Source organism: Dipodomys spectabilis, unplaced genomic scaffold (assembly GCF_019054845.1).
Source record: "Dipodomys spectabilis isolate Male_0828 unplaced genomic scaffold, ASM1905484v1 ptg000026l, whole genome shotgun sequence".
NCBI classification, from domain to species: Eukaryota; Metazoa; Chordata; class Mammalia; order Rodentia; family Heteromyidae; genus Dipodomys; species Dipodomys spectabilis.
Genome location: NW_024870703.1, coordinates 4,213,357 through 4,223,941, shown reverse-complemented (window position 1 = coordinate 4,223,941; position 10,585 = coordinate 4,213,357). Strand labels below are relative to the sequence as shown.

At 45.1% G+C, this 10,585-nt stretch overlaps 1 protein-coding gene across 3 annotated transcripts in view; it reads left to right on the top strand.

Annotated features, from left to right (window-relative positions):
* Nucleotides 1-1,410: 1,410 nt before the first annotated feature.
* Nucleotides 1,411-10,585, top strand: part of Foxn2 (forkhead box N2) — a 46,182-nt gene continuing 37,007 nt past the window's right edge. For 2 of the 3 annotated variants that reach the window (XM_042675475.1, XM_042675473.1), the window contains exon 1: nt 1,652-1,813. The gene's annotated coding sequence lies outside the window, so the exon portion shown is untranslated. Of the gene's footprint in view, nt 1,473-1,651; nt 1,814-10,585 lie in introns of those variants that run through there. The other variant, XM_042675476.1, reaches the window with a different exon arrangement.

The window sequence follows — 10,585 nt, the reverse complement described above, 5'->3', positions numbered from 1 at the left end:
CCTTCCTTCTTTTCTTCTGCTCCCTTTTCTACATTCTTCTCCTAGAAGTGTCTTTCAATTTGTTCACAATATTTTTAGAGGTAGAATTTGCAGAAATTCTTGCTCCCATTGGAACATATTGCACATTTGTCTCTGGTTCTCTTACTCTGGATGCAGCTGTGTGGCCCTGCAGGAGAGGGTAAAGAAAAACAAATGGAAGTAGTATAAGACCTTGGATGAATGCTATCATCTGTGGGATTAGAGAGAGGATCACATCCTCCCATTTTTATTTCATACATTTCACCTATAATTCTTTTGTATGTCTGTCATCCTCACAGTTTCACCTGTTTTACTGTCATCAGGCATCTTACTTTATATACAGCAATGGATTTCTCCCTTTTAATTTTGGTGCCAGTATGGGAACTTGAACTCAGGGCCCTTAGTGTTTTCACTCAAGGCTGGGATTCTACTGCTTGAGCCTCACCTCCACTTCTGGCTTTTCGTTGGTTAATTGTACCTTAAGGGACTCAAACTTAACTGCTGGGTGAACTTTACTTTGAGCCGTGATCCTCAGACTCCTGAACAGATAGGATTACAGGCCATGAGCCACCAACTCCTGGCTCTACCTTATCTTCTAATCTACTCAACACTTTTGTGAAAACAGGTATGGCTAGGCTAATTTTAAATATATGAACATAGAAATAAACAGACTTAATGATCAGGATTCTAATGACAGCAGCCAACTGCAGTTTTTGTCCATTTTTTCCCCCTAATCTTAAGCTTCCTTATGTGTTAAAGTGGGAATTCATGAGTTAGTAAAGGGTTAAGCAACCAGGAAGTATATCTCAAATATTAAAAGTTGTCAGAAATTCAGATTTAACTGCGTACTCCTTTATGTGGCAGCGCTGTTCCCAAAAGGCAATGATGAGTTATGTAAAGTCTAACACTTAGCAAGTGGTCAGTTAAATGCTGTTTTTACTACATTTTGGATCTGGTTCTAAAAGTCCCAATTTTTCCCTCAACAAAAATAAGTTGAGTTTAGTTTTCACAAAATTTCAGTCAAGGGCAATGCTATTTTAAGTTTCTAGTAATACTTTACCGTCCCTGCCTGCGCCTTCAAGGCTTCCAATGGATGGAAGTCCTCGGGGAACAGACTCCGGTACGTTCTACCCAGGCAAAGCAAGTCCAACAACCACAACCCAGGCCGACCCGCTCCGGCCGCCCCTCTAACCACGCCCCTCATCAACGCGTCCAATCATCAGCCGCGCCGCGCCTCTACAGCACTCTGATAGGTCCCTTTTCCGGACAGGCGAGGCCTTTCCATTTTCCCGCCTTCCCTTGCCCCCCCCCCCCCCCAGCCCGGCCCGAAACCCGCACTGGCCTTCGGCGGCTCCACCCTGCCTTCCGTGTGAGCCCCGCCCTTCCGGGCGGCGCATTTCACCCCCACGGGACTCGCGGTGTTGGGCCGCCCGCAAGGGGCCGCCAGTAAATGGGTAGGAGGGAGGAGGAGACGCGGAGGGGCGGGGCGGGCCGAGGCTCGGTCCGGAGGGGTCGCGGGAGGCGGGAACGGGAAGGAGGGGGCGGGGCTAATCTCCGTGGCGCCGCGTTGCCATGGCAGCGGGGCTGGGAAGGAGGGGGAGGAAGCGAGCGGGAGGGGGGTGGGGGGGAAATGTGGTGCTGCCGCGGCCGCCACCGCAGCTGCCGCTGCCTGCTCATTGCCGTGTCTTCCCGGAGGCGGCTGCTGCGAGCCGCAGGCAGCAGCTGCGGTGCTCTGCCATATTGTGTCTTCCCCGGTCCGCTCCTCGCCTCCCCGCTGCGGCGGCCGCAGCTGACGGTGAGTCCCGGGCCGAGCGGCGGGGCTCCCGGGCGCGGAGGCAGCGCGTGCGGCCGGCGCGGGGCGCGGCTGTCCCGCGGAGGACTGGCGCCGGCGCGGGTGTCCCCAGCTCGCGGCCGGCGTGGCATGTGGGATCCCCGCGGGAGGGGGGGGACGTGTGGAAATGAGGGCGAGTGTGGCCCCGGGAGGACTTAGGAGTTGTTCCCCAGGTCGCGGCGGAAGCCGCGGTGGCGGGGAGTGCGGTGTTCCCGGGGCGGGCTGGGCGTCGCGGCCTCGAGGGCGTCCCGGGCTCGCTCCGGGGCGGGCTGGGGGATCTGGGACCGGGAAAGTGCCCCCTCCGCACCGCGGGAGTCTCTGCAACGCTGCCTCTCCGCCGCCCTCCCCCCGCCCCGCCCCGTGGAGCGGGACGTGCCGGGCGTGGAGTCCTCGTCCGGCCCGGGCGAGACTGGCCGGGCCCGGCGGAGTCAGGGTCCCGGGAGGCGCCGGGCGCGGCTCGAGTGAACTTCGGACGGCTCATTTCCCGGATGTGAAGGGTGGGCGGCCGGGCCCTGGGCCGTCTCGCCGCGTCCGGGGGCGGGGGCCCTGGAGAGCAGCCGTCTTGGCGGGTTGGGAGTCGAATGTGTTCAGCATTGCAATATGGACACTTCCTGTCGGCCGTCGCCCCTTGGGGGCCGGCGGGGGCCTCGGTCCTCGGGTCCTCGGTGGAGGGAGAGGCCTGCGGTGGAGGGGGGACAGGGGGACAAGCCGTCGGAGTCGGCCCCGCCGCCGCGGCCCATCTGGAACCCCGGAGGGCCCCGTACCCCGTGTGCGTGGCGCTGAGTCCGCTTCTCGCTCTCAACTCCACCCCTTCCCCCCGCCCCGCCACCCCCCGCAATCGCCTCCGCAGCCTGCACGAGCTGGGGTGGCCGATTGATTGGAAAACGACGTGCGGGGTCTTTGGGCACAGTTTAGGTCTGCAGGGTTTGCTTTGTTTTTAAATTTCTCTTTCGCCTGACGGGGTTACACACCATGTCTTGGTGTGCAAAGAAACGGGACGGACTTTTCCCAGCTCGGTCCCCGGGGGAGGAGAGTGTCTCTCTGAGTTGGTGCTGTGTCTCGCGTCTTTCTTCTGGTCGTGACAGCCACGTGGCCGGCTGAGCGCCCCGCGTGCTCGCGCGGCGCGGCGCTGGGGCCCCAGGCCTCCCTGGTACCCTGGGGTTCTGTGACCTGGGCTGTACAGATGATGCCTTCTGACACCAGGCATCGCAAACAGCGGAACAGTTTTTGTCTCTCTCTGTTGCATCCAGATCCTCCTCTGATTTGGGAGTTCTGGCGAGAGTGTTGTCTTGACATTTTCGCTGCCTTCGACTGTTTTGATGATTCACTTTTAAAGGCTTGGCAGTGTTAGATTCCAGGAGTGATGAGGATCATATAATAGCACATTACGGAATTACTAAACTCTGAAAAAATAATTTGGGTTTCAAAACCATCAATGAAGAGATAATGAAATTGGAGTTTCCAGTCTTTTTTTTTTTTCCTTTTTGTGTCCATCGTGGGGTTTGAACTCTGGGCCTGGGCACTGTCCCTCAGCTCTTCAGCTCAAGGCTAGCACTCTACCACTTGAGCCACAGCCACTTCCGGTTTTTTGGAGATAAGCGTCTCACGGACTTTCCTGCCCGGGCTGGCTTTGAACGGTGATCCTCAGATCTCAGCCTCCTGAGTAGCTGGGGTTACAGGCGTGAGCCACCGATGCCTGGCGAGATTTGATTCTTTAACAGTTAGGCTCAGTGAAGAGGTATGTAGGTGTCCCGTGCAGAAAAAAGGATACAGTTGCAAAATGAGTGTTTTCTGATCACTGAATGCAAAGCTTAGTTGAGAAGGAAAAGTAAATGAGGTGACGAAATACTTGTCTGAAGCAGGAAGCACTGAAAACACTCTGAAAGACACTTGCAACATTATTCCACAGACACAGGGCATAATCTTATTCTCAGAGCAAGTGTTGCTTTTTGTATGGGGTGTGTGTGTGTGTCTATGTGTGTGTGTGTGCTTTTTTCTTTTTGCTTACGTGGTGCTGAGGAATCGAATCCAGGGCCTCACGCATGCAAGGCAAGCGCTCTACCACTGAGCCACCTTGCCAGCCCTCTTTCTTTTTTTTTTTTTATCGGTGGGGCACTGCCCCGCAGCTCTTCAGCTCAATGCTAGCTCTCTACCACTTGAGCTACAGCGCCATTTCCGGTTTTCTGGCGGTTAATTGGAGATAAGAGTGTCAGGGACTTTCCTGCCCTGGCTGGCTTTGAACCGCAATTTTCAGATCTCAGCTTCCTGAATAGCTAGATGTACAGATGTGAACCACCGGCAGCCAGCTTCTAACATTTAATGTTCCAGGCCCTGTTATAGGAACTATTAAAAAGAATTTCCATTTATTATTATCTCTTTAGGCTTTTAAAAAAGGTTTTATTACCACACATTGTTTGTGCATACAATATATTACAACCTCACCTATATCACTTCTCTTTAGGGTTTATCATCTCACCAGATAAGGTCTTTGACCACTTAGAGGAGTCTTATTTTCTGACATATATATGTTTAATAAGAATTTGATTATTTTCTGAGTAAAGGAAAAGTAGGACTTGTATTCTTTTTTTTTTTAGAGTTGAAAAAGTTTGTCTTTACAAGTGTAGGGTTGAAAAAAGAATAACCAACTATGGATGGATGGCCTTGCAGACATCTTTTGAATTTAAATATGGTTTAATAGCCCCTCCCCCCCAAAAGTCATGAGCTGGCGAATAATATAAAGTTCTTATTTGAATGCAGTGGGGAAGCTGTGAAACAAGTTGGAGAAATCAGTTTCAGAAAAACTGGAACTTACAGATCATTTGCTTTGGTTGCATATAACTTCATAATAAACACTATAACTTCATAATAAACACTATAGACTTAACACCCATTGTATGAGAAAGCTGCCACTGTAAAAGAATTTGTTTCACTTTCAAAGAAATTTTGGCTTCTTATATTATTTCCTTCATCCCAAAATTTTTATTTAAATAAATCATATTTACAGAAAAGTTGCATGGTGTACACAGAATAATACCTCACAGTTTCTCCTATTGTTAACTTTTTACATTAATATGGTAATTTGTCATAACTAAGGAAGCAAACTTGCTACATTACTGTTAATTAAATTACATGTTTTATTCAGATGTAACCAAAGTTTCTCCTAGTGTCCTTTTTTCTGTTCCAGAATTCCAGGTTTTCATACTTTGCAGGTTGACTCTTTTAAGAAGTCCTAGTTAAAAGTGCTTTATAGAATGACCCTCAGGGGCTGTGAGGTTGGCTCAGCGCTTGCCTCGCATGCCTCCCTCACCCTGGGTTCCATTCCTCAGCACCACAGAAGCAGAAAAAAGCCGGAAGTGGCACTGTGGCTCAAGTGGTAGAGTGCTAGCCTTGAGCTGAAGAGCTGAGGAACAGCGCCCAGGCCCAGAGTTCAAGCCCCACAACTGACCAAAAAAAGAAAAAAAGACCCTTAATTGATTTGTCTGATGCCTGCTTCCCTTTTTCCCTTTCCGTTTCTCCCTTCCCCCTTCCTTCCCTTCTTTCTCTCCCTTCTATTTTTTCCTTTTTTCATGGTACTGAGATTTTGAGTCAGGTCTTCCCACTTGCTAGTTAATAACTCTGCCACTTGAACCATGCCTCCAGCCCACCATGAGACTGGGTTAATGGGCTTTAGGGAGGAGGGTAACAAATACAGTACAGTACCCTTCCCAGGCCACTTTATCAAGAGTACAGACCAGCAGTGTGATAAAAAGTGATGTTAACCTTGATGGTATGAGCAATATTTTTATTTTCTAGTTTGTTTTTTTTTTTTTTTTGCTTCCTTGCTTGTTAGTTTTGGGAGTATTCGGCTTTGAACTCAGGGTCTCTAGGCAGGCACTTTACCCCTAAGCCATACCTCTATTCCTTTTTGGAATAGGGGTATCAGGGTCTTGTATTTGTTCATATTATTTGCTCATGGTCAACCTGGTTTTTTGCTGGTTAATTGGAGATGGAGTCTTGTGGACTTTTCTGATTAGGCTGGCTTTGAACTGAGATCCTTCATATCTCAGAGGCCTTCTAAGTAGCTAGGATTATAGCTACTGGTGTTCAGCTAAAGTTTTCAAATACTACTTGGCCTTGCCTGAACTGTGATCCTTCCATTTATATCTCCTATGTAGCTGGGAAGACAAGCATGTGTTATCATGCTTAGTTCATTGGTTGAGATATGGGTGTTGCTGCTTGGCCTTGCCTGAACTATGATCCTCCCATTTATACCTCCTATGTAGCTGGGATGACAAGCATGTGTTATCATGCTTAGTTCATTGGTTGAGATATGGGTGTTGCAAATGTTTGAGCTAATATTTGCCAATATTCTTCCATCTCTGCCTTCTGAGTAGCTGTTACTATAGTTATGACTTACCAGGCTTGGCTGTTTGCTGGGTTTTATTGACAGCCCCTTCTGCCCTTTCCTTCCACACTATATTCTTTGGAAGCAAGTCACTAAGTACAGCTTGAGCTGAAAGCCGTTGGCCTAATTTTGATTTGTGTATTTTTTATTTTCCTCAAACTCATTATTCTTTCTGTAAAAAAGAAAACATTTAAATTTTGACATTTTTTGAGCATCTACTAATTCGAATGATGAGCACTAGAAAAAATTCTACACTTTGAGTCTGTCTCAAGTAATCATTAAATAGGATTTACTTCCTCACTATAAGTCTTACTTTAATTGACTTTCACGTATAGAAAGTTACTGAACCCTAAAAGGGTAAATAAAGCTCTTAATTAACTATTTAGTAGATATGTTACTATCATAAGGTTTAATGCATGTACAGTAAAAATAGCCATCTTTTTGCTACCAACACATATCATGAAAAAGTATTTAAATTCTTCCCAACTAGATATATTACGGTTACTAGGATAGTTTAATCATTAATTATCTGTACATTTTTTAAAGGAAAATTCTTTCTCTGATAGTATTTTCATACATAGTTGGTACTTCTGCTACTCAGATTCCTTTTTTATTCTGGAGAAGTGATTTTTCCCTAAGTGTGTTAGGGAAAATATATTGTGAGGAAAAAAAACAAGACACCCTGGGCTGTCTGTCTTGCTTGCTCTCTCTCTCTCTCTCTCTCTTTCTTACATCATGGGGCTTGAACTCTGGACCTGGGTGCTGTCCCTGAGCCCTTCAGCTCAAGGATTTTCTGGTGGTTAGCTGGAGATAAGAGCCTCACACTTTTCTGCCTGGGCTGCTTTGAACTGTGATTCTCAGATCTCAGCCTCCTGAGTAGCTAGTATTACAGGCGTGAGCCACTGGCACCCGGCCTGGGCTCTTATTCTTTATAAGAGCAATGATATGGGGCAAAAAAGAAGTTGAAGCTATGTAGAGCACTAGTCAAAGTCTTAAAAGTGATGATAAAGCTTATTTTGGAGAGAAGTCACTTTAATAGAAGAGTGATGCTGTTCTAACATTGTGAATTTTATTAATTGCCAATTTTATTGGAAGTAAGTAAATAAAACTTGTTGAATTAGGATTTCAATTGTTTTATGGAATACTGGGTTAACCACAAGATATTCTTACTGAAATTCCATCAGTTCTTAGCTGTGTACTCAGGTTAGCTTCACATTCCCAGTACTTCTGGATTATAGACATGTTCCATTATGACCATCTTTGAAATTCTTTCTAAAATGTGTTTATACGCTTTTAAGTTTTACAGTCCACTGAGCAGAATTTTATATCAAATTTCACAGTGATGTAGGATTAGTTATTTTGAGTTTTATACATAAACTTAAAGGAAAGGAATTGAACTTAATAAACTTGTATCTGTGTGGTTTGTTTCTTTATCTTAAAAAGGATTTTTTTGGCTGGGCACTGGTAGCTCATACCTGTAACCCTAGCTACTCAGGAGGCTGAGATCTGAGGATCACGGTTCAAAGCCAGCCCAGGCAAGAAAGTCCATAAGACTCTTATCTCCAATTAACTATCTGAAAACGGGAAGTGGTGCTGTGGCTCAAGTGGTAAAGCACAAGCCTTGAGCAGCAGAGCTGAGGGATAGCGCCTAAGCCCAGAGTTTAAGCCCCATGACTGATTTTTTTTTTAAAGAGGGAAATAGATTTCTTATAAATTATTTGCTGTACCTTTTTCCTGGTATTGGTGGTTCATCCTTGTAATCCTAGCTGCTCGAGGCTGAGACTTGGAGGATGGATATTTGCAAAAAAGTGCAAAAGTTCATCTTCAATTAACCAACAAAGACAGACTCAGAGATATGGCTTAGGTGGTAGAGTACTAGCCATGAGCAAGAATGCTGAGAGTAAAAAGCCCCTACAAGCCTTGGTACTGACACTCTTCCCTCCCGCCCCCCCGCCCCCCAATTATTTTTGGTTTCAGTGCTATTTCCTTTTATGCTGATTGGACAATATTATGTAAATGTGGTACTGGGTATTTGAATATCACAATAAAAAAGCACAAACTCCTTGTACCATATAATCTGAAGCCTTGAGAAAATGGGTATTTGCCAGAATAAGATGTTTGTATTTTTATTTTGATCTGCCCTGGAAGTAAAAGGGAAAAATACAGTAGGAAATTTCATGCATTGTATGTAGTAAGCTGTAATTAAGTTTTGAAGTTTTAGTCTTAGCTTTGTATGTATAAGTGGCATGGATCTCTAAAAGATCAATTATTATGGAATAGTACCAAAAGTTTGAGAACTACTGGTTTAGTGACAGATGGGGATGGTAACCAAATAATCATGAATCAGAGTTTCTGTATAGGGTGCTATACAAAAAAAAAAGTAATTTAAGAAGGTACTGGAGAAATGACTTTGAAGCGTAAAGGACTGAGCTTAAATACCTCTAGAAAAACAAAGAATGAAAGAGCTTAGTCTATTTTGAAAGTTTCTGGAGTAGAAAACAGAGGTGAATATTTCTATATGTGTATATTTGGAAGTTTATATGCCAACATACCAAAGATAACTAGATTTTACTAGGCTGATGCTTTTTTTCCTTTGAGGTCTCATGATGTTTTGCTAAAAAGTATGTGTATGTGTTATACATAATATAGGATATATATATATATATATGTTTGGAGAATGTATGTATCTATACACACATGTATGTATGTATTTGGTTCCATTCCACAATTTGGGAACACTTTTAGGGATATGAAATTTGACCATTGTAAGCACATATGCTTTAATGAAATGCAAAAAGCATTTTATAGAATGACTATTATCACAACTATTTATAAAAATCACATCTAGGGGCTGGGAAGGTGACTCAGTGATAGAGTGCTTGCCTTGTATGCATGAGGCCCAGAGTTCGATTCCTCCGCACCACATAAGCAGAAAAAGCCATAAGTGGCGCTGTGGCTCAAGTGGTAGAGTGCTAGCCTTGAGCTGAAACACTGAGGGACAGCACCCAGGCCCAGAGTTCAGGCCCTACGACTGACAAACAAACAAACAAAAATCACATCTAAAATAAAGTTTAAGGGGTTGGGAAGGTGGTTCAGTGGTAGAGCGCTTGCCTTGCATGCCTGAGGCCCTGGGTTCGATTCCTCAGCACCACATAAGCAAAAAGAAAAAAGCCGAAAGTGGTGCTGTGGCTCAAGTGTAGAGTGCTAGCCTTGAGCTGAAGTATTGAGGGACAGCGCCCAGGCCCAGAGTTCAGGCCTCACGACCGGACCCCAAAAAACAAAACAAAACAAAAAAATAATAAAGTTTAAAAAAATACTGGAAAGCCATTTATAGCTAAGGCAGAAATAGTTGTTTGGAGTTGACTATAAAATGCTACTTCTAACTTTTGTAACATTATCATCTGCTGGCTATTATTAACAGATTAAGAGAAAAAGTTGCCTATTTTTCCTTTGAATTGGGAAGACTGTTGTTACTTACTTCTGAGATTATCTAGAGAATGTTTCCTGGAATGTACAGATCAGACCCTTTGTTGTTAAGCCAGTTTATACATTTTATCAAGAATTGTATGCAAAAAGGATCACAGGTTCAAGGCCAGCTTAGGGTACAAAGCAAACCCCTATCATAACAACAAAAAATCCAGAAATTAAGCTATTGTTAAAGAATTGCAGGAAAAAGTAAACATATCAGATAAACCAAAAAATGAGAGAAGAGTGGTCCTTTTGCCTCAGCTTTTCAAGTGCTAGAATTATAGGCATGAACCACCCAAATTTCATTTTGGTTAGGATTTAGATACTTAGTCTTCTGGTTTTATAGACATCAAAGTTAAAATAGCAGAGCTAGAACCAAGATCTGTCAGACAACAAATATTTGAGCAGTAAACTAAATAAGCTGGCCCTGCCCTTTTGAAATTTCAGCCTGTCAGGAAAGGTGTATATTAAACCATTCTGGGTGTGGTAAATGCTACAGAAATATAAGATGCTGCAAGAGAATTGAACTGGGAACCTTTGCTAACCTGAGATACTAGAAATTTAAGATTCAAAAAGCTGGGAAGGTGGCTCAGTGGTAGAGCGCTTGCCTTGCATGCATGAGGCCCTGGGTTCGATTCCTTAGCACCACAAAAGCAAAAAGAAAAAAGCTGGAAGTGGCGCTGTGGCTCAAGTGGTAGAGCACTAGCCCGGAGGGATAGCGTCCAGGCCCAGAGTTCAGGCCCCATGACTGGACCCCCCCCCCAAAAAAAAAAAACAAACAAAAAAACCCCCAAAATACACAATTATCTTGGGGCTGGGAAGGTGGCTCAGTGGTAGAGCGCTTGCCTTGCATGCCTGAGGCCCTGAGTTCGATTCCTCAGCAC